This window comes from Myotis myotis, unplaced genomic scaffold (assembly GCF_014108235.1).
Source record: "Myotis myotis isolate mMyoMyo1 unplaced genomic scaffold, mMyoMyo1.p scaffold_m19_p_5, whole genome shotgun sequence".
Lineage (NCBI taxonomy): Eukaryota > Metazoa > Chordata > Mammalia > Chiroptera > Vespertilionidae > Myotis > Myotis myotis.
The window spans coordinates 100,269,642-100,291,906 of record NW_023416357.1 but is presented as its reverse complement, the minus strand read 5'-3'; the positions used below and the strand labels follow the sequence as shown (position 1 = coordinate 100,291,906).

The window sequence follows — 22,265 nt, the reverse complement described above, 5'->3', positions numbered from 1 at the left end:
GGTCTCAGCCTATCCTCCATGACCCCGCCCGGCCCCTCCTGCAGCGGCCCCTGGTCCCGTCTGCCAGCAGCCCCACTTCTGCCACCGCCACTCCCACGTGCTGACGGCGCTGGCTCTGCTCGCACCCGCTGATGGCACGAAGCAATTGGGGCCGGTGCCATCAGTGGGTGCAGCATCTGCTGCCCCAATCGCCCCTCAGGAGCAGGGGGAGGTGGAGAAGCCCTCAGCTTGCACCTGGTGACGGCACTGAACAATCGGGGCTGGCGCCGAGCGTTGGCAGAAGGTGCGAGCGGCAGTTCCAATGCTGGCAGCAGGTGTCAAGGGGGGGCTGGCGCTGGCAGTGGGTGTGAGCGGGGCTGGCACCGGCAGCGGGTGTGAGCACTGGGCAGGACCGTGGCGCACGGGAGCAAACAATTTTCAGTAACCACCAGAGGCTCACCCCGATGGCAGTGACCGGCGCCCTGCCTTGGTCTGGCGTCCCTGCTCACCTGCTCCACCATCCCGCCGCAGCCGATGCCCGCCATGTTCCACGCTCTGCCGCCTGCTGCCATCACTTGCCATGTTCCACGCACACCCCCTGGTGGTCAGCGCATGTCATAGCAACCAGTTGTTCGGTTGTTCAGTTGTTCCACTGTTTGGTCTATTTGCATATTTGGGTTTTATATATATACAGATAAATATATATATTTATACCTCAATAAAGCTGGAAATTTTAGTTAAAAAATATATATATACAAAAATACACCAGGGCATTTGTGCTGGGAGTTTTGCAGACTGTGACGCCTACTTGCAGTAGGACAGTGGTGCAGAGGGAGGTGCCAGCGGCAGGGCACAGTGCTCAGCACACACCACGCCTTAGCATCAGCAGCAGCAGCAGAGGCACCCCCACCCACCCCGTCACGGACCCTGAGCTGGTGCAGCCATCCTCGATCCCTCTGTTCTTCCTCCCTTCACTAGCAACATGGCAGATCAGCTGACCAAAGAACAGATTGCTGGAATTCAAGGAAGCTTTCTCCCTATTTGACAAAGATGGTGATGTTACCATCACAACAAAGGAACTTGGTACTGTCCTGAGGTTACTGGGTCAGAACCTAACAGAAGCCAAATTGCAGGATATAATCAATAAAGTGGATGCAACGGTAATGGCATCACTGACTTTCCAGAATTTTTTACTATGATGGCTAGAAAAAGGAAAGATACAGACAATGAAGAAAAAATCCACAGGACATTTCGAGTATTTGACAGGGATGGCAATGGTTACATCAGTGTGGCAGAACTACATCATGTTATGACAAACATAGGAGAAAAATTGAAGAAGTAGATGAAATGATCAGAGAAGGAGATATTGATGGAGGTGGGCAAATCAACTATAAAGAATTCATACAGATGATGACTGAAAAATGAAAACCTACTTTCACTTCCTGCCCCCAGAAAAATCAAATTGAGTATTTTACTTACCTCTTACAAAAAAAAAAATCATTTACTTATTTTGTTTCTATATAGCAAAACTAAATGTCAAAAGTACCTTCTATCCACATACACAAAATTATCTGCATGTGTTGGTTGGTGGTCATGTCTCCTAAAGATCAAGCTACCCACCAGTTTTACAATATAAATACTTGTACTCCCTTAATTATAAGGAAGCATGTAGTGGACTCCTTGCAGTTCCATTTGTTAATGATTAATACACTGTTTGGGCTGGCCAGTTTTTCATGCATGCAGCTTGACAATTGAGCACAGGTAGGCATTAGTATTAAAAACAAAAAGTAAAAAAACAAAACCTATTCAAATGGGTTCTAGTTCAGTTTGTTAGTATAAATTGTTATAGCTGGCTTACTGAAAACAAACACATTTAAAATTGTTTAGCTCAGGATGTGTGTAGAAAAATGGGTGAAGAAAAAACTGTCTGAGACGTAGCCCCAGTAGCAGGATGGTCCTCTTGCACTTCCATGGGCCCCAACCATGTGACACAACCTGGTGGCATTCCCACGTGTATTGGTTTAGTGTTGTCTACATTGTACTAGATTGAAATGGGTATCAGGCTGTCACCATTCACACAAATTTTTTAAAAGAAACTTTTACCAAGGGAGCATTTTTAGACTCTGTTTTCAAAACCTTCTGAGCCATGACTTGGAGCCAGCAGAGGTAATCTGTGGCTGTGAACTTTACCACAATCATCAGCATTCCTGTTCAAGAAATATTTACGTCCATTCCAAGTTCTAAATGCTAGTCTTTTTATTTATTTCTTTTTCCAATAAAAAAGCCATTATCTTAAAAAAAAAAAAAAAGATAGAAAGAAATACACCAAAATATTAACAGGATAATCCTATATAATAAAAGGCTAATATGCAAATCGACTGAATGGCGAAACAACTGGTCACTATGACGTGCACTGACCACCAGGGGGCAGATGCTCAATGAAGGAGCTGCCCCCCTGGTGGTCAGTGTGCTCCCACAGGGGGAGTGCCATCAGCCAGAAGCCCTGAGCCGGGCTCACGGCTGGCAAGCACAGAGGCAGGGGTGGGAGCCTCTCTCACTTCTGTGGCAGCTCTAAGGATGCCCGTCAGTCAGAATCCCCCAAGGGCTCCCGGACTGCGATAGGGCACAGACCGGGCTGAGGGAAACCCCTCTCCCAGTGCACAGATTTCGTGTACCGGGCCTCTAGTAGGATTATGAAAAACATTCACTTTCTATAATAGAAATTTTTCTCATTTATTTTCACTTTCTATATCAGATATTATTTACTTTGTGTTTAAAATAAGCATGAATTTTTGAATTGATGACAAATTATTTTAGACATAGAAACATCTATATATATAAAAGGCTAATATGCAAAGTCTCCCCTTGGGAGTTTGACCCAGAGACCGGGAGTTTGATCGTTCGCTATGATGTACGCTGACCACCAGGGGGCAGCACAGAATGAAGGAAGGCCCCGGCCAGCAGCTAGCAGCTGGGGAAGGGAGGGCCCAGCTGGCAGCTGGAAAGCCCCCATCAGCCCTGATTGCTGGACAGGCCTAGGGACCCTATCCATGCACAAATTTTGTGCACCGGGCCTCTAGTCTACACTAATAAAAGACAAAGATGCTAATTGACCGTACCTTCGCTACGCCCATCAGCCAATCAGAAGAGTATGCAAATTAACCCAACAAAGATGGCCATTGAATTTGCATACTGCAGGCAGGGTGGGACAGTGCAATCTGCGGCCTGCCCCGCTGCCAGCTGCCATCCAGGCTTGCCATGTGCGACCCGGAATGCCACTGCCATGGTGCTCATCCCCATGCACTGCTTTAGGTTTTCAAAAAACATAAAAATTAAAAAAAAAACATATCAATATGCTTTTTAATTTACATACATGACATCATTTTACAAGTATTCTTCTGAAAGTTGCTTTTTTTGGTCCAGCAATATGTTTGAGATTAATCCATAGTCATCCATATGCATCATCTTCAGACATTTATTTTTAAAATTCTTTAAGTTTTCCACAATTATACCACAATTCAAAAAAGAAAAGCTTCAAGTATTAGGTTAGTTAACACCAACTATTAACTCTGTGTTTTATTTAAAATAAGAGAGAAATGTTATAAATAAATAGGGTAAAATTATACTTAACATAAAATACCATTGATTCAAAGAATATGTCATAAATTAAATGTAAGAAAGAAACTGAATTTGTGGAAACCAGTAAAAAAAAAATCAGAAATGGAACTCAAGGATGGAAGAAAAGTTGCTGAAAAAAAGTCAAAGAAATCAAAGGCAGGGAAGGTGACAGGCTAGGCACCACAAAAACATATTAAAATGGAAAAACCAAAATAGAGAAATAAAAAAAGGCATACTTTGAGTCCTCACCAGAAGTATAGAAAGTGAATGTTTTCCATAATTCTACTGTCCTGTTAATATTTTAGTATATTTTTGTATGTTTCTTTTTATAGCTTAATTTTCAGTTTTATTGAGGTATCATTGACAAATAAAATTGTAAGATATTCAAAGTATTTATACTAATAAAAGGGTAATATGCTAATTAGATTGGGAGACCTTCCAGGAGACCTTCCAGACAAAGCCATGGTGGCGGGGCTGAGGCAGAGGCGATTAGGGGCGATCAGGCTGACACAGGAGTGCAGTTGGGGGTGAGTAGGCTGGCAGGGGGGGTAGTTGGGGGCAAGAATGGGGGGGCAGTTGGGGATGAGCTGGCCGGCAGGGGGGGCAATTGGGGGCGAGCAGGCCAGCAGGGGGGTGCAGTTGGGAGCAGGCCAGCAGAGGGGGGCAGTTGGAGGCAAGCAGGCCAGCAGCAGGGGACAGTTGGGGGTGAGCAGACCGGCAGGGGGCGGCAGTTGGGGGTGAGCAGGCCAGCAGGGGGGGGGGGCAGTTGGGGGCGAGCAGGCCAGCAGGGGGAGCAGTTGGGGGCGAGTAGGCCAGCAGGGGGAGCAGTTAGGGGTGAGCAGGCCGGCAGCGGGGGGCAGTTAGGAGCGATCAAGCTGGCATGCAGAGTGGTTGGGGTGATCAGGGAGGCAGGCAGGTGAGCAGTTAGGAGCCAGCAGTCCCAGATTGGAGAAGGTGAAGGCCGGACTGAGGGACACCCCCCCCCCTTGCACGAATTTTGTGCACCGGGCCACTAGTACATAATATAAGAAGAGGTCTTCAAATTATAAGTTAACCAGGCTGAGAGGTGACAACTTCATTATCCCTGGTTAAGGAAATCCTCATGACTGCTATAGGTTTAGGCCAATATGCCTGCCACTTCTTGCAAGTAAATAATTGGACAGGGGGTCCCAAGGAATAGATCAGAACCAGATTGACTCATAGCCAGGTGAGGAACAGACATTGGCCCACTCAGCAATATGGCTTGGCCCTAACATTTCAGCTATATAGAGCTGGGCTTCAAGGAATATGAGACATGGATTTGGAAGAGAGAGTTCCAGATGGTTCCAGAAAACTGGAGAAGCTTTCATCAAACCCCTGAAAGCAACTGCAAGTGATGAGATAACACAGGAAGTGGGTTATGGAGTATATAAAGAATCTAGACCCAGATTGTCAAGAGAACTTTCTGCAAAAATGGAAATGTGTAATAATGCTAGTTATTAGTTCAGTGGCCCCTAGCCACGCATGGCTACTGAGGACTTGAAATATGGCTAGTATGAGTGAAGAACCAAATTTCTAATAGTTTGAATTGTAACTTAAATTTGAAATAGCTACATATGGCTAGCTGCTGCCATGTTGAACAATGACGATCTAGATCCTTCCTTAGTGGAGGAAAGGAATGAATTAGCAACAAATGTGGGTTGAAAAATTGGTTCAAAAATCTAATTCAGAGCTCAGCTATATAAAGATCAACCTTGCTTGACATATATTATTCCTAAAAATGCTTTTAATGTGAGTATTTATAAGATATGCCATATTTTCCACTTTTTAATACCCTTTAAATTTTACATGATACTTAAAAGCAGTTTGTATAAACCGGACACCAAACTCTCTGATCTTTCACACCCATTACATGTAGTAAAACACACGACTGAACAAATTACCATTTTGGGGGGGGGGGGCAGGGGAGGTTTTCTCTGACTCCTTGGGGCTTGAATGTTTAACTAGGCACACAGCCACTATGCTAATAAGATTTGGCACAAACCATCGAGAACAGGGCGGGTGAAGGTGTTTCAGGAGCAGTGTTGCTGTACAGTCTCTTCTGCTGAGGCCTCAGCCATAGGCAAATTCAAGAAGCGGGTAAACTCACTCTAGCCTCTAGAGTGTAGCCTCTAGAGCAAACTCATTAGTCAACAGAGCCAAATATCAACAGTACTTCTTCAAAAGAGACTCGCCCAGGCCAAAAACTGACTTGTGCACATGGGCCACGAAGTTTCAATCCCGCTGTACGTGCACCCGCACGTGGTATTTTGTGGAAGAGCCACACTCAAGGGGCCAAAGAGCCGCATGTGGCTCGCGAGCCGCAGTTTGCCGACCACAGCTCTAGTCACCTCGGCCAACTTCATTTCTCCTTCTCCCCTCAAAGATCCCATTTACTCCAGGGTCTCCTCTCTCCCGCCAATTACTGTCGGAACATCCACAGCAGTCTATGTGACTTCAGATCTCTTGAGCACTGTGAAATCACACATGACGTGTTGTTGCTGAGAGCACCAGGGACCACACCCTGCCCACTGCTATCAAGCTACCAGTGGTCAAGGAATTCACCCCTGCAGCCAACTGATTTGCATATTGTGCCTTCCTAACATAAATACAGATAACAACATCTGGTCCCCTGCTCATATCCCAGAAATTCCTGTATCATCAACACCCAAAGTTTCTGCAAAGCACTGCCTGATGGTGCCTCCCTGCCAAAGTGGCAGGCCCAGTAGCAGGCTCTACCTCATCTGGGGACCATCATGAATCATGACATTCCTGTTGGTTCTTTTTTTTTTTTCCTGTTGGTTCTTTTTAATTCCTTTCCCTGAGGAATTATAACACCTTAAGGCAGTGTTTCTCAACCTTCTAGCCCTTTAAATACAGTTCCTCATATTGTGACCCAACCATAAAATTATTTTCGTTGCTACTTCATAACTGTAATGTTGCTACTGTTATGAATCTTAATGTAAATATCTGATATGCAGAATGGTCTTAGGCGACCCCTGTGAAAGGGTCATTCGACCGCCAAAGGGGCCGCGACCCACAGGTTGAGAACCGCTGCCTTAAGGAAACCAGAGGGTGAACCATGAGTTCTCAACCTCATCAGATCCAATGGCTCTTTTTTATTGCATTTTTATTACCTACTTAATTTGTAATGTCTTCTGTACCATCTTGAATAAAATTAAATTCATGGACAAAATATAATCCTTAATCACTGAGACCATAAAAAACACCTCTAATGCCCTGGTCAGCTTGCTTCAGTGGCTAGAGCGTAGGCCTGCGCACCAGAGGGTTGCAGGTTTGATTCCCAGTCAAAGTCATGTACCTGAGTTGCAGGTTCAGTCCCTGGGCCTCAGTGGGGATGTGTGCCAGAGGCAATCAATCGATGTGTCTCTTTCACATTGATGTTTTTTTTTCTCTCTCTTTCTCTCTCTCTCCTACTCCCCCCTCCCTTCTACTCTCTCTTAATCAATGGAAAAAATATCCTTGGGTGAGGATTAACAAAATAAACCCACCTCTAACAATTTCCCAAACACCCCTCTGTGTAGCCTTTCATCAAGCCACCTCAGGATACTCCAGTGGGTACCTGTCAAAGGCAGGGCAGGAACAGAGCCCCATGCTCTAAGAGAGGTCATAAATCCCATCGTCCTCTGCTCATCCTTTTCCTGCCCATCCTTTTCCTTCCCAAGGGAGAAACAGTCTGAGGCTATCTGAAAGACTGAAGATTCCCCAAGGTTGTATGTGTGTATCTATGGCGTAATGGTAAATATAACATATGAGGTGTGTATATCTGCAGCAATTTAAAAGAAAATGATTTCTTAACATATTCTATTCATTCTTTCAACAGATGAGCTCCTGAAATCTGCCTACATTGAGGGTAGCCTATTATAAATGCTAATAATACCTTCTATTTGACTGTGTCTTATTAATCTTAGTACCCACAGTACCTAGATGAACACCTAGCACAAAGGGCATTCAAATAGGTGAAGAACTGAGTCACATCTCTGCAGTAGTGGTCCATTTGCAAACAGCATTAACATCAAGGAAGGGCAGAATGAAGCACTACAAGTACTGGAACTTCTCTGGAGAATGAATTATACAGTAAACTTTTCTTACGCAACACGGAACAAGGAATTGTTTATTGATTCAATCTGAGCACCTGCTATATGCCAGGCTAGACACTAAGATAAAACTACGAGTGTGACATTCACCATCACTGACTCCATGAAACTAGCATAAACAACTGCACTAGTCACCAGCTTTGGATAAGGACCATAAAGAAAATTAAAGGTTTCTGCAATGGAGAACAATAGTCAGTGGGGAGCTAGTCTGGATACGGGAGTTAGGGAAGACCCTGAAGAAAAAATGGTGTTGAAGTGGAGACGTCATTGGTGAGAAGGAGCTGATCTTGGTTGTGGGTCTGAGGAGGTCAACACTGGATGGAGGGATCAGTGTGTGTGGAAAAGATCGTCATGTCGTCACCTGGCTGAAAGGGCCACTGTTGCTGAAGCAAAGTAAAGAAGTTAAGTATGGCATTCGACATCAAGAACACTCTGTTATGTGCTAGGCTTGTGGAAGGCCTCAGTAGAGTTTTAAGCATGGGAGTACACACAATCCTACCTTCTTTTTTTACATTTTAATTTTTAAGAACTTTTAAATTTGAACTAAACTTAGACATACAGTGTCGGGAGCCAGTCCATCCTTGCTGTTTCAAGGGACCTGGCATATATGGCATACTGTTCTTAATACGTTTGCTCACCTTCTTGGCACTATGTGTTTTAACCAAGGTCTCTGAGAAACGTTGTTTCCCCAGGTAGGGATTTTCCCCTGAAGTTAGGGAGGGAATAAAACCTCTTAACTAGTGCCAGGTGGGTAATTAATCACTTTAACTACGAACAATCATGCTTAAGCTACATAATCTTTACTCCCTGGAATGAAGATAAGAAACGCCCTAACCTTTGTAATAGAGATTGATAAGATTGAATCAACTGGTATAAATACAGATGTAATAAGACAGCAGAACACAGAACTTAGAATACAGAACTCAGAACACAGAATGAAGAAGACAGAACTTAGAACACAGAACTTAGAATACAGAGCTTAGAACACAGAACTATGAAGACAGAACCAGGAGGCACAGAACCTACACAGAACGTTCTCTAGAGACAGAAGAACTTCGCTGGAGAGAACATGGCAAAAGATCCTGGACAGAAACTGGCCTCAGAACCTAGAGACAGAACCTAGCGAGAGAACATGCCAAAAGATCCTGGACTGAACCTGACTACAGAAATTGGCAAGAGAACCTGACTAGAACCTGGTGACTGAACCTGGCTGGAGAACCTGGACTGAACCTGGCTGGAGAACCTAGCAAGAGAACATGGACACAGAACCTGGCTGGAGATCTGAAGCAGAACCTCTCTGGAGATCCAGACCAGAACTTGGCTGGAGAACCTGGCTGGAGATCCTGGCTAGGCTGCTGATCAGCTGAACGCTGTCTCCGTGTCGTTCCTTCTTCGCCGACTCCGTCCTCACCTATGGGGAACCCCTGGACCTGCTGGGGCAGGACCCTGGCATCTGGCGCCCGAACAGGGACCCCTAGGTAAGCGCCCCACTCTCAGGATGGATAGGACTCCACCGTAGGAAGAGGGTGGATAGTCTTCGCCGACTCCGTCCACACCTTTGGGAATCCCTGGAACAGGATTCCCCTAGGTAAGCCCTCCCCATTGAGAACCCCACACTCGGGACGGATAGGACTCCACCAGGGTACTGCAGACCCCCCTATAGAGGATAAGTAGGGTAAGAAGGTGGATAGTACAGAACTTAGATTGAGAAGATGTGCCATACTGAGTGCAAAGAAAGAAGACTCTGTATTGATCTTTAGATTAAGAAGATGTGCCATACTGAGTCTAAAGAAATAAGACTCTGTATTGATCTTTTAACACATATGCTTGCTAGCAGAGGAATTAAGGTTACTCCCAGTCAGACAGAATGTTTTATATAAGAAGTATGTCCATGCTTTTCTGAGGAAGGAAAGGTAAATGTAAAGGCATGGGAGGAGGTAGGCCCAAGGAGCCTTATCCTTAACCCCACTGCAGCCTTTCCACCCCAGGAAAGTGCAGGATTGGCAAGCTCTCCCTGGGGTGATAGATCAGGACTCAGGTAATAGCGGAAAGTGCCAATCCTACTCTTAAAATGGATACAAGAGAGCATTTCAGGTTTTTCTTTTTAATGCCTGGCTTTTAAAAAATAAAAAAGGGGGAATTTGTCGGGAGCCAGTCCATCCTTGCTGTTTCAAGGGACCTGGCATATATGGCATACTGTTCTTAATACGTTTGCTCACCTTCTTGGCACTATGTGTTTTAACCAAGGTCTCTGAGAAACGTTGTTTCCCCAGGTAGGGATTTTCCCCTGAAGTTAGGGAGGGAATAAAACCTCTTAACTAGTGCCAGGTGGGTAATTAATCACTTTAACTACGAACAATCATGCTTAAGCTACATAATCTTTACTCCCTGGAATGAAGATAAGAAACGCCCTAACCTTTGTAATAGAGATTGATAGGATTGAATCAACTGGTATAAATACAGATGTAATAAGACAGCAGAACACAGAACTTAGAATACAGAACTCAGAACACAGAATGAAGAAGACAGAACTTAGAACACAGAACTTAGAATACAGAGCTTAGAACACAGAACTATGAAGACAGAACCAGGAGGCACAGAACCTACACAGAACGTTCTCTAGAGACAGAAGAACTTCGCTGGAGAGAACATGGCAAAAGATCCTGGACAGAAACTGGCCTCAGAACCTAGAGACAGAACCTAGCGAGAGAACATGCCAAAAGATCCTGGACTGAACCTGACTACAGAAATTGGCAAGAGAACCTGACTAGAACCTGGTGACTGAACCTGGCTGGAGAACCTGGACTGAACCTGGCTGGAGAACCTAGCAAGAGAACATGGACACAGAACCTGGCTGGAGATCTGAAGCAGAACCTCTCTGGAGATCCAGACCAGAACTTGGCTGGAGAACCTGGCTGGAGATCCTGGCTAGGCTGCTGATCAGCTGAACGCTGTCTCCGTGTCGTTCCTTCTTCGCCGACTCCGTCCTCACCTATGGGGAACCCCTGGACCTGCTGGGGCAGGACCCTGGCAATACAGAAAAGTTGCAAATATTATGCAAGGAATTCCTTCATATTCCTCACCCAACGTGTCCTAATGTTAATGTCGTACGGTACTACATCAAGCATAGAAAAATAATCAAGAACAGGAAATTCACACTAATACAATATTATTAACTCAACTATAGACTTTATTCAAATTTCACCCATTTTGGGGGTGGGGGGAGGAGGGTCTGATTTCAGTTCCAGGATCTTACTCAGGGTCCCACATGGCTGGCTTGCTTTTCTAAAAACCCACTCAATTGTAGGTGGTAAATGGTTTGGGAGGCTTCAAAAGTAGTGTCAGGGACTCAATCCAAGGTTGTGGCTGTGGTCCAGGCCAAGGGTAAGAGTGGCCCTGCCTAGAAAGACAACAGGATAGAAGCAGGCAGATTCAGGATATAACATCCAGACAGAACCGACAGGATGTGCCCATAGACTTGATGTGGGGGTGAGATAAGGGAACAAGGGTAACTCCTCAGATTCTGCCTTCAGTAAATGGATGATGATACATTTACCGGGGAAGACCAGGGAGGTAAAGGTTTGGAGAACAAAATGGGAAGCTTAGTTTTGGGCCCTTTGAGATAAGATGCCTGTGAAATTCCTAAGTGAAGATTTCAGTGAGGCAGCCACATCATCCCACTCAGAGAGATGGGATGTCACTACCACCACCCACGAAGAGGATGATAAAGGAGAGAGCCAGGAAATAAGCCTGAGGATCTTCACTGTCAAAAACAGTGGGGAAGGGGAATCAAATAAAGAAGTGCGAGGACAAGGGAGGTGAGACGACAGTCACACAAACAGGATGAAGGCCGTCAGTGCAATGCCAAGTAGTGATGCATTGGGGTGGTGGTGGCACAGGCCACCCTGGGTGGGCTGACGTGTGAGTGGTGAAGTCAAGAAAAGGATTGTGGTTAATTCTTTAGAGAAGTCTAGACGTGAGTATGGCAGAGAAATGGGGTAATGTGGCACCTTGGAGGACTTCTGCAGGGCAGAGATGCTAGGGAACGTTGTGGCCTGATGGAATGGTCCAGGAGAGGTGAAGGATTAAAGATGCAGGAAGCTCGGGCCTGGTGGTTCAGTTGGAGCATCGTCCCATACACCAAAAGGTTTAGGGTTTGACTCCCAGTCGGGGCACATACCTAGGTTGCAGGGTCGATCCTCAGTGGGGTGCATAAAGGAGGCAACTGATTGATGTTTCTCTCTCACATTGATGTCTCTCTCTCTCTCTCTCTCCCCCCTTCACCTCTCTCAAAAATCAATAAAAACATATCTTTGGGTGAGTATTTTAAGAAAAAGAAAAGATGTGCAAAAAGGAAGGTAGCTAAAGGAACAAAGTTGCTGAAGAGAGAAGAGAAAACCCATAACTCAAGTGAAGAGACTGGACATTACCAAAAGGAGGCAAACTTCTGTAAAGAAGAAAAGATAGACACACCTACTTATAGACTTTAGGGGAGTGAGGGCAGGAATGTAGGACTCGTGAGGTATGCCTGTCTCTGAGAAGGTGCCACGTCAGGTGATGTGAGGTTCAGACTGTGCTCTCAAGGTAAAGTACCTAGAGTCTTCAAGAAGATGTAAAAATCAATGGAAAAAATATCCTCGGGGGAGGATTAACAAAATAAACCCACCTCTAACAATTAATTACCAGCCAAACATGGCAGTAGGAGCTAGCTCTTCCAGAATAGCACTAAGAAGGCAAAGAAATAGCAAAGGCACAACTAAGGCAATCAAATATCTGTTGAATAAATATATAAATGAGTAGGTAAGTTGATGCACCAATTAATCAACTCACAAATTAAAGCCTGTTATGAAGGAAAAGCCAGAGAAGACAGGAGAGTGAAGTGATGTGATATGCTGTGAATGCCTGGAGATGAAGTATATAGTGGACTCTTATGGTGAACAATAAAACATCAAATAACCCAATTTTTTAAAAAGGCAAAGAGTAGTATGAATAGACAGTTCTCTCAAGGAGAATTACAAATGGCCATAAAGCACATGAAAAGATACTTAACATCCTTAGCTATCAGGGAAATGCAAATAAAAACCACAATGAGGCCGAAACCGGTTTGGCTCGGTGGATGGAGCGTCGGCCTGCGGACTGGGGGGTCCCGGGTTCGATTCCGGTGAGGGGCGTGTGCCTGGGTTGCGGGCATATCCCCAGTGGGGGGTGTGCAGGGGGCGGCTGATCGGTGTTTCTCTCTCATCGATGTTTCTAGCTCTCTATCTCTCTCCCTTCCTCTCTGTAAAAAATCAATGAAATATATTAAAAAAAAAAAAAAAACACACAATGAGATACGACTTCACACCCACTAAGATGGCTATAATTAAAAAGACAGACAATAACAAGTGTGAGCAGGGGTGAAGAGAAATACAATCTTCATACATTGCTGGTGGGAATGTAAAATGGTGCTGTAGCCACTAGAGAAAACACTCTGGCAGTTCTTCAAAATGTTAAACACAGAGTTATAATATGGGATGCCAATGATTCTACTGCTAGGTATGTATCCAAGAGAAATGAACACATATGTCCACACAATAATTTGTACACTGATATTCATAACAGCATTATTCATAACAGCCCAAAAGTGGAAACACCCCAAAGGTCCATCATCTGATTATCTATCCATACAATGAAATAGTATTCAGCCAGAAAAACGAATGAAGTGTTTTTTTGAAGGTCTAATTAGATTTATTCAATGAGTCATGAATTGGGCAGCACTCCATCTAGCAAATAAAAAGGAACTCTGAGGAGATGTACAAAATGAAAGACGTTTATAGGCAGAATGAGGCAGGGCCAGGAAGTTATTCTAGCAAAGAGTGAATTGTTTCTGGCAAGATCATCTTCCTTGGAGGAAGGTGGGGATCTAGCAGGCATATTACCTTACTAGGCCAACCAGATAATTCCAGACTGGTTAAGATCACATCCCTCGGAGAGGCTGAAACTACAGTTAGGTCAGGTATTTAAGTCTTGGTTTGGTGACACGGGCTTATTAGCACAAGTGACTCCATTTGGGGCCTGTTTCTTTTTTAACAACGGTGTAAGCAATCAGGCATTTAATAAGGGAAGTTTCTATGGAAACAAATGTAGTTTCAATTCATGCTAAAAACATGGATAAACTTTGAACCTTTTGAAGCCAGGCACAAAAGATCACATACTGCATAATTCCATTTCTACGAAATATCCTGGAAGACTTGTGTTACAAGATTCCAATACTCTTACAAAGCTATAGTGGCTAAGACAGTGGAGTACTGACATAAGGAAGGACAAATAAATAAAGAGCAAAGAGATCAGAAATAGACACATGTATGGACACAATTTATGACAGAAGCAACATTACAGGGCATAGGTAGAGGAAAGTGTCCTAAATAGGACACAAAAAGCATTAACCTAACAAAGGAAAAGATTATAACATACTAACTTGAACCATATGAAACTGCCAATATTTGACCATTCCCTCTACAAAAAGTGCAATTTCATAGTTAGAAAGCAAGATTAGAGAGGGAAAATGAATTTGCTTCACATATAACTAACAGGGCTGGTAGCCTGATTATAAAGAGCTCCTAAAAATCAGTAAGAAAGCAAAACAAAATAAAAACAGACCACTCGGCAGAAAAATGTGCAAGAACTTGAACAGGCACTTAACAAAAAAACAAATTCAGGTGGTCAAGAAACTAAGAAAAGGCACTCAACCAGGGAAATGCAAGTAAAATTAAGGAATCAAAAATTAAAGCTGCCAAAAGAACCTCCACATACCCACCAGAGTGTCTAAAATCAGACAGACTGGACAAGCACTGGTGAGGATGTAGAACAACAATTCTTATTCATACACTGCTGGTGAAAAGAAAAACGGGTAAAGTCACTGGTAAACAATTTGGTATTATCTGTCAGTGTTGAAGATACTCATATTCTATGACCCAACAATTCCACTTCTAACCATTTATTTACCCAACAGAATTGCAGGCAAGTATGCACCAGGATACAGTACATACAGATTCGTAGGAATTCTGTAGAAGCCAAGATGAGAACAAGCCACATGTTCATCAACAGTAGGTTGCCATACAGTCATACAGAGAATATGTTACATCAATGAAAATGGACAAACTCCAACTATAAGCAACAGGGATGAATCTTACAAGCACAACACTGAGTAACAGAAGCAGCTCCAAGTAAATAAATAATTTCAGAGTCCACTGATATGAAATCCCAACTTATCTGGAATGCTGGCAATGCTCTATTTCATTTGGGTCCTGGATATGTAGATGTGTTCATTTTGTGAAAATTCTTCAAATGTACACTTATAATTCATGCATTTTTTGTTTATGTGCATTATATGTCAATGCAAAAGTCTATTTTAAAAAACAGGCATCCAAAGTCTTCAAAAATGCCAACATCATTAAAGACAAAAAAGGCGTGGAATAGTTCTACGTCAAAGGAGACGACACAGATCTGATAACTTAAATGCAATAAACAATCCATGATTAGAGCCTGTATGAAAAGAAGAAAAGCTGTAAAGGATACTATTGGACAACGGGGGAAATGTGAATATGAACTATATATTTGATAAGAGTATTTTTTAAATATTAAATTTCTTGAGTGTGATTATTCTGTCTGTACAGGAGAATGTCCTGTTCTTAGGAGAAACATGCTGAAGAATTTAAGGGTGCAAGTCCATGATGCTTGGTTCAATGGCTGAGGAAAGAAAAAAGAGGAGATACCCACACACACACATCACATATTAGTGTTTATTACACTATGCTTTCAAGTTTTCTATAGGTCTGAAATTTTTCAAAAAAAAAAAGTTGGGAGCAAAAGCAACCCCAAATCTAGCAAAACCAAATAATCTTAGAAAGTGTTTAAAGAAACACACTTGGGTAAGAACACCATTAAGAGAAGGATAAGGAAGATGTGACTCCAGGTCAAGGCAAGACCAAGGAGGGGGGGCATCTGAGTGGCTGGTGTTCTGGGTTTTTGTGGGGGTTTTTTTGTTTTGTTTTGTTTTTGTTTTTAATCCTCACCTGAGGATAGTTTTCCATTGATTTTTAGAGAAAGTGGAAGGGAGAGGGAGAGACAAAGAAAAACATCGATGTAAGAAAGACACATTGATTGGTTGCCTCCCACATGCACCCCAACCAGGGCTGGGAGCCTGCAACCAAGGTACATGCCCTTGACCGGAATCAAACCCAGGACCCTTCAGTCCACAGGCCAACGCTCTAAATACACACGATTCCACTGAGCCAAACTGGCTAGGGCCTGGTGTTTTGAAGTCATTCTTAACAAGTTGACAACAGTCAGCTCATGGACTCCAGAGCCAAACTGCCTGCGTTTGTTTGATTGTATATTTGTTTATGTGGCCTTCTGTTTCTGTATCTATTTCACAATTTTTAAAAAATTGTGGTTTTGCAAAAGAACAGACTGCAAAGTACAGTTGCATGGCAGTGCTGCAGGAGGAAGAGAGCAGCCCACCATTGAACTCCAGGCTGCCACAGGTTTGCCACCACACTTTGCCAGCCCCGCTGCTTAACTTCTGGCGCGGTTACACAATTATGACAAGGCTGCTACCTCTTAGCTGCCAAATGTTCTCACAATTTGCTTGCTACAAAAACATACCTAACTTACATGGCAGACTGATTTATTAAAGGTGTTGCAAGAGCGTTGTTTTTCATTAAACAAAGTTGTTTTCCAGGATGTTATTCCCATAAGTCACATATAAACACTCACACAAAAAATATTTAAAACTCCCATAGCTTTTGGTCCTTAATTCTTTTCTCCTGCTATTGCTACAAAGATAACTGAAACAAAATATTTATTGTTTACAGCTGCTTGGAATTTAATTCCAAAGGACTTGGTCAGTAGACTCATTTATTGCAGAACTAAATATACAAGATTCCAAGTTGAAGACAAATTCTCTGCATATACAGGATGGAGAGGAAGCCTTAACAACCTCTTATTGAAGTCATTCTTAACAAGCTGACAACAGTCAGCTCATGGAATCCAGAGCCAAACTGCCTGCATTCAGACCCCAATTCTTGTACCCATAGCCTGTGTAACATTAAGAAAATTACTTACCCTCTTTGTGGCTCAGTTTCTTAATCTGAAAGGACATGATTAACATCACCTGCCTTACAGGGTTATTATCAGGATTACATGAGTAAATATTCATAAAGTGCTCAGAACTGTGCCTGGCACATGTAAGCATTTTATAAGTATTTCTTACAAGTCAATATTCAAACAAATGAGGGAAGTGGTGGTACATGGAAATAATCTGGCTGAACAACCACACTCAGAGAACGTGGTTGGCAAGGATTAAAGACTACTTGGAAGGAATGAGGTTAGAGAGAAACAAACAACTCTAGAATTTAAGAACACAGATTTTAGTGTCAGGCAGTCTGGCTTTAGGTACCAATTTTACCACCTTAAAACTAGCTGTTATTGAACACTCTCTCTATCCTAGTTTACTCATTTGTAAAATTGGAGCAATGAAAATTCCTAGCTTACAGGATTGCTGTGAGAATTAAATAATATAAGAAAAATGCCTGGCACATAGGAAGCATTCAATAAATGTTTACTACTATCCCAGTATATTTGTGATATGCTGACCTATAAAATAGGACTGTGTACCTGATTCTGGCCTGTTCAAATATTATATCAGCATTTGGGCAATAGTTTAGAGCAGTGGTTCTCAACTTTCCTAATGCTGCGACCCTTTAATATAGTTCCTCACATTGTGGTGACCCCCAATTTCATTGTTACAAATTGAACATAATTAAAGCATAGTGATTAATCACAAAAACGATATGTAATTATATATGTGTTTTCCAATGGTCTTAGGCGACTCCTGTGAAAGGGTCGTTTGACCTCCAAAGGGGTCGCGACCCACAGGTTGAGAACCGCTGGTTTGGAGGAAGATACAGAAAAGCTGTTTGTCACATATGCAGCAAAGATGTTGAAAGGGGCTGCAGGCCTGACAGCTTCCCCATGCCAACAAGGTGAGCCAGCAGATCAGACACAATGTGCTCAAGCTGCAGTAGTTCCCAATGCCGCTGCACAGACTTTCTGAGTGTGAAAAGGATGTGGCTGCTACTTCACTTCTGTATTTCATGTAAATTGTCTCCTGTGGCTCAAGCTACAGAGTCCCCATTTGGCCAAAGGGACAGAATATGAGTCCACCACAGTCCAGTCCTGTCCACTTGGTACATAGATAAACCTCTTTTCGTCCATACTTAACTTCCAAATAAAATCAGGCTCCCACCTAAGAAAATGCAACCCTCCATCTTACAACCAAAAACATGCTACCTCTCTCTCCAAAAGAGGATTCAAAGTCCCTGTATGCTCCTTTCTCCTGTAGCTGAGTCATTTCCCTTTTGATAGACTGTGGAATGAAGAGTGTGACCAGTGTTCTGCCATGAGGCTGGAGAGCTGCTAGAACCCTAAGGTATAACTGTGAAGGTACACTGCAGACCCTGCCAGGTACAGAAAAAAGCAACATTCAAGTGCCAGGAAGGATGCAGATTTGTTCCAATAACAAAACCACAGCTGGCACAGCAGCCACAACGGAAGCGCCCACCTAGTTAAGTTTATGCTAACCCACTGTCATTCTCCAAGATCCATCCATCTTCTACACAGGCCAAGTAGGTGGGTTGAATGGAGATGTGGTGGGAATCACCACCCTTGCATCTTTCAAATCCTAGATGGTGGCACTAGTCTCTGCCACCCTTCCAAGAATATTGTTTCTGGTGTACTATCTTATAGGTCGAGGCAGTTCTAGTAGCTTCCACTTGGCCTTTCATACCATAACAGCCATCATCCCAGGGAATCAATGTCAGAATTCTGCCGGTTGCTGAGTATGTGTATTTCAGTAATGTATTCTAGAACTTAAGAAAGACCCACAGGATAGGTGATGATGTCTTACTAATTCCTTAATATATAATATGCAATCATGTGTGGATACTAAATAATGTTAGTAATTACTCTGAAATTGAAGACAGTAAATTGACATAAGTATAATACTGAATACTTGATTATGCATGCTCACTTAAAAGTTGGCCATACTCATTCATTACACATAAAAACACAAAACATACATACATACTGGTGTATCCTCAGATTAACCTGTGAACCCTGTGTGCATAAGAAGACAGCCACATGCATGAGGAAGAAAGAAACACTGAGCAGCTTTATTCTCATGGGATCCTCATTTCCTTCTTCCTTCTCAGGGAGGCTCACTTCTCCTGGCTTCTTCTGACTTCATTTCATGATTGCCTCACTAGATCTCCAACTCCCCAGGTCTTGGCCTTAAAGAAGCCACGGGACCCAGCCCTTTGGCGTTCACCAAATACAAGCTAGCTCCTCATAATCCATGATGTCAGGATTAGAGCTTTGACCTCCTCTCAGTACACAGGACGAGCATCCTGTATGTTCCACACCTTCCAGGAGTTCGGTTTTCATCCTCAGATGAACAGACAACCTTGGAACACAACCCAGGAGATGGTGTTTCTCGTGATCATGCAGTGGTAAACTCTAGTCCTCTCTAACTTCTTTGAGAATTCAAACATGCCACACATCCTTGCGAGTTTTGTGCATAATGCTTTGACTAACGTAGACCACATCTATCAACTGTCTTAAAGTAGAGACCTGTACTACAGGGGATCACACAACATTGAAGAGAAGTATGTATTAGAATGCAAGAGAACAGACATCAGGACTACCAACTGGCTCTGGAAAAGAAATAATCAGTGTAAGGTTTTCCTTCATTTTAAAAACCTACATTTTAAAAACCTAACCCTGGCTTGTTTGCTCAGTGGTTAGAGCGTCATCCTGAGGGCCAAAGGGTCGAGGGTTCATTCCCAGTCAAGGGCACATTCCTCGGTTGTAGGTTCCCCAGACCAGTAGAGATTTGTGCAGGAGGCAACAAATTGATGTGTCTCTCTCACATAGATGTTTCTCTTTCTCCCTCTCTCTCTCTCTCTCCCTCCTCCCTCCCTTGCACTCTCTAGAAATCAATAGAAAAAATATCTTTAGGTGAGGTGTTAAGAAAAAGAAAAGAAAAACCTACGTAAGTATACAATCTTTACTATATGAAATCTCCTAGTATCATTTTGGAAAAGATGAGCAGTATAGTTGGGTCTTATCCACAGGGCTGCTTTTCTCCCCTGTTCTCTAGGACATTCCTCAACATCCAAACCAGAGGACCCCATGTAACTTTGTTCTCTTTCTTCTCCCTTACCATCAAGCCCTATCAGGTCTCCCTGCTGAATCTATCATCTTAGCTCCATCCACTGCCTGAACCTTCATATCTCTTGGATACTGGAAAATAGCTTCCTAATCAGTCCTACTGCCTTCCAATTTCTCTTCTTTCAAATCACCCCCTACCAGTGGTTCTCAACCTTCCTAATGCCGCGACCCTTTAAATACAGTTCCTCATGTTGTGACCCAACCATAAAATTATTTTCGTTGCTACTTCATAACTGTAATTTTGCTACTGTTATGAATCGTAATGTAAATCTACTTATATAAAAACCATGGGTGGTGTTCGTCACATACAGACGAACAGCCAGAGACCGAGCGGAAGTCAGTCCTACATGGGTTGTCTTGGCAACAGCTGCGCCCTCCCCCAAGCTGTTTCCCAAAGCTGTTTCCTGTAAGGGCGGAGTGTGAGGCAGGAACCCGCCCTGGGAGCATGGAGGCAGATCTTTCTGAAGTGTGCCACCCCAGCACGGGGTGAAACTGAGTGGGGCGGCTGAAAGGTTTAAGAAAGACAGACAAGAGAATGAAAGCCGGGTCTCAGTGGGACGCTGCTTCTCTGAGAGTCAGCGACCACACCCACAGCCATGCCTTTATTTTATAGCAGATGCTACAAGGCAAAGTAAGGGTGTGACCAAGATGTTTACAAGCATTCTCCTGGGTTTCAATCCTACTCAACTACATGCACCTGAACTCTATTAAACCCACATCACTCAGGCACATGGGGCCACATGTTCGGACCATAGGTTCAAGCTTACAACCATAGCTGTTGGCTATAATTGTGCTAGGAGGGCCCTGCCCTCCAAGCTGGGACTTGCACGTGGCAATGAGTGGACTGTGCCCTCTCATCAGTCCAAGGCTTGAACCTGTCCAAAACACTGTAGCAGCTCAAACAATAAAGTTTTAATTCTGTTTGTTACTGATATTGTGGCCCCACCCCATAATAAGAAACAAAGGAAAATTTCCACATCGAATTTCTGAATAGTATTTCTCCTTTGGGAATGCTGTGTCATAAATTAAAATTGAAAGTGGTGCAATCATCATGCTATTGAGAAATCTCAACAGTAAATGGGGTCTTTGTAATGGTACCAGATTTATTATCAAAAGATTACGACCTAACATTATTGAAGCTGAAGTATTAACAGGATCTGCAGAGAGAGAGGCTGTTATGATTCCAAGAATTAATTTGTCCCCATCTGACACTGGCCTCCCATTTAAATTGATTCCACGATGGTTCCCGAGATGCCAGCATTTGTGATGACTATTAATAAATCACAAGGACAAGCAGCTGTGGGTAAACTACGGCCCGTTTGAAATGAACAAAACTATTGAAAAAAAAGACCGTACCCTTTTATGTAATGATGTTTACTTTGAATTTATATTAGTTCACACAAACACTCCATCCATGCTTTTGTTCTGGCCCTCCAGTCCAGTTTAAGAACCCATTGTGGCCCTCGAGTCAAAAAGTTTGCCCACCCCTGCTCTAGACAGAGTAGGCATGTTCCTACCTGAACCCGTTTTTGCACATGGTCAGTTATATGTTGCTTTCTCTTGAGTTTGAAGAGCATGTGATGTTACAGTTAAAGTTCTAAGTACTTCATCACAAGGGAAATTAGTCAAGCACTCTGAAAGTGTTTTCACTCTTAATGTGGTGTACAGGGAGATATTAGAATAAGTTTAATCACTTTATCAGTCATTGTTTGCATCACTGTTGTTTTTATATCATGTTTTTGTTGTTTTCATGTCATGTTTTTGTCATTTTTATATCATGCCTCTGTTGTTGTTATATCCTTTTGTTACTGTTTATTTATTAATAAATTTCTATGATTTTCATATACATTTTACTAACCTCCTTTCATCTCTCATACTTCTATTATAGAGAAAGGGCAAATAGCAATATTAAAATATCTCTGCTAATTAATTCCTTTTTTAAAAAAATATATTTTATTGATTTTTTACAGAGAGGAAGGAAGAGGGATAGAGAGTTAGAAACATCGATGAGAGAGAAACATTGATCAGCTGCCTCCTGCACACCCCCTGGGGATGTACCCGAAACCAAGGTACATGCCTGTGACCAGAATCGAACCTGGGACCCTTGAGTCCACAGGCCGATGCTCTATCCACTGAGCCAAACCAGTTAGGGCAATTAATTCCCTTTTAATGTGCACTAATTTTGTGCACCGGGCTACTAGTATCTGATATGCAGGATGTATTTTCAGGGGTTGTGACCCACAGGTTGAGAACCGCTGCGAC

At 43.1% G+C, this 22,265-nt stretch overlaps 1 protein-coding gene and 1 pseudogene across 4 annotated transcripts in view; one reads left to right on the top strand and one right to left on the bottom strand.

Moving 5' to 3' along the window:
* Window positions 1-22,265, bottom strand: part of ADCY9 (adenylate cyclase 9) — a 147,078-nt gene that overhangs the window by 58,519 nt on the left and 66,294 nt on the right. The window lies entirely within an intron of this gene.
* LOC118656940 lies at window positions 962-1,404 on the top strand (annotated as a pseudogene).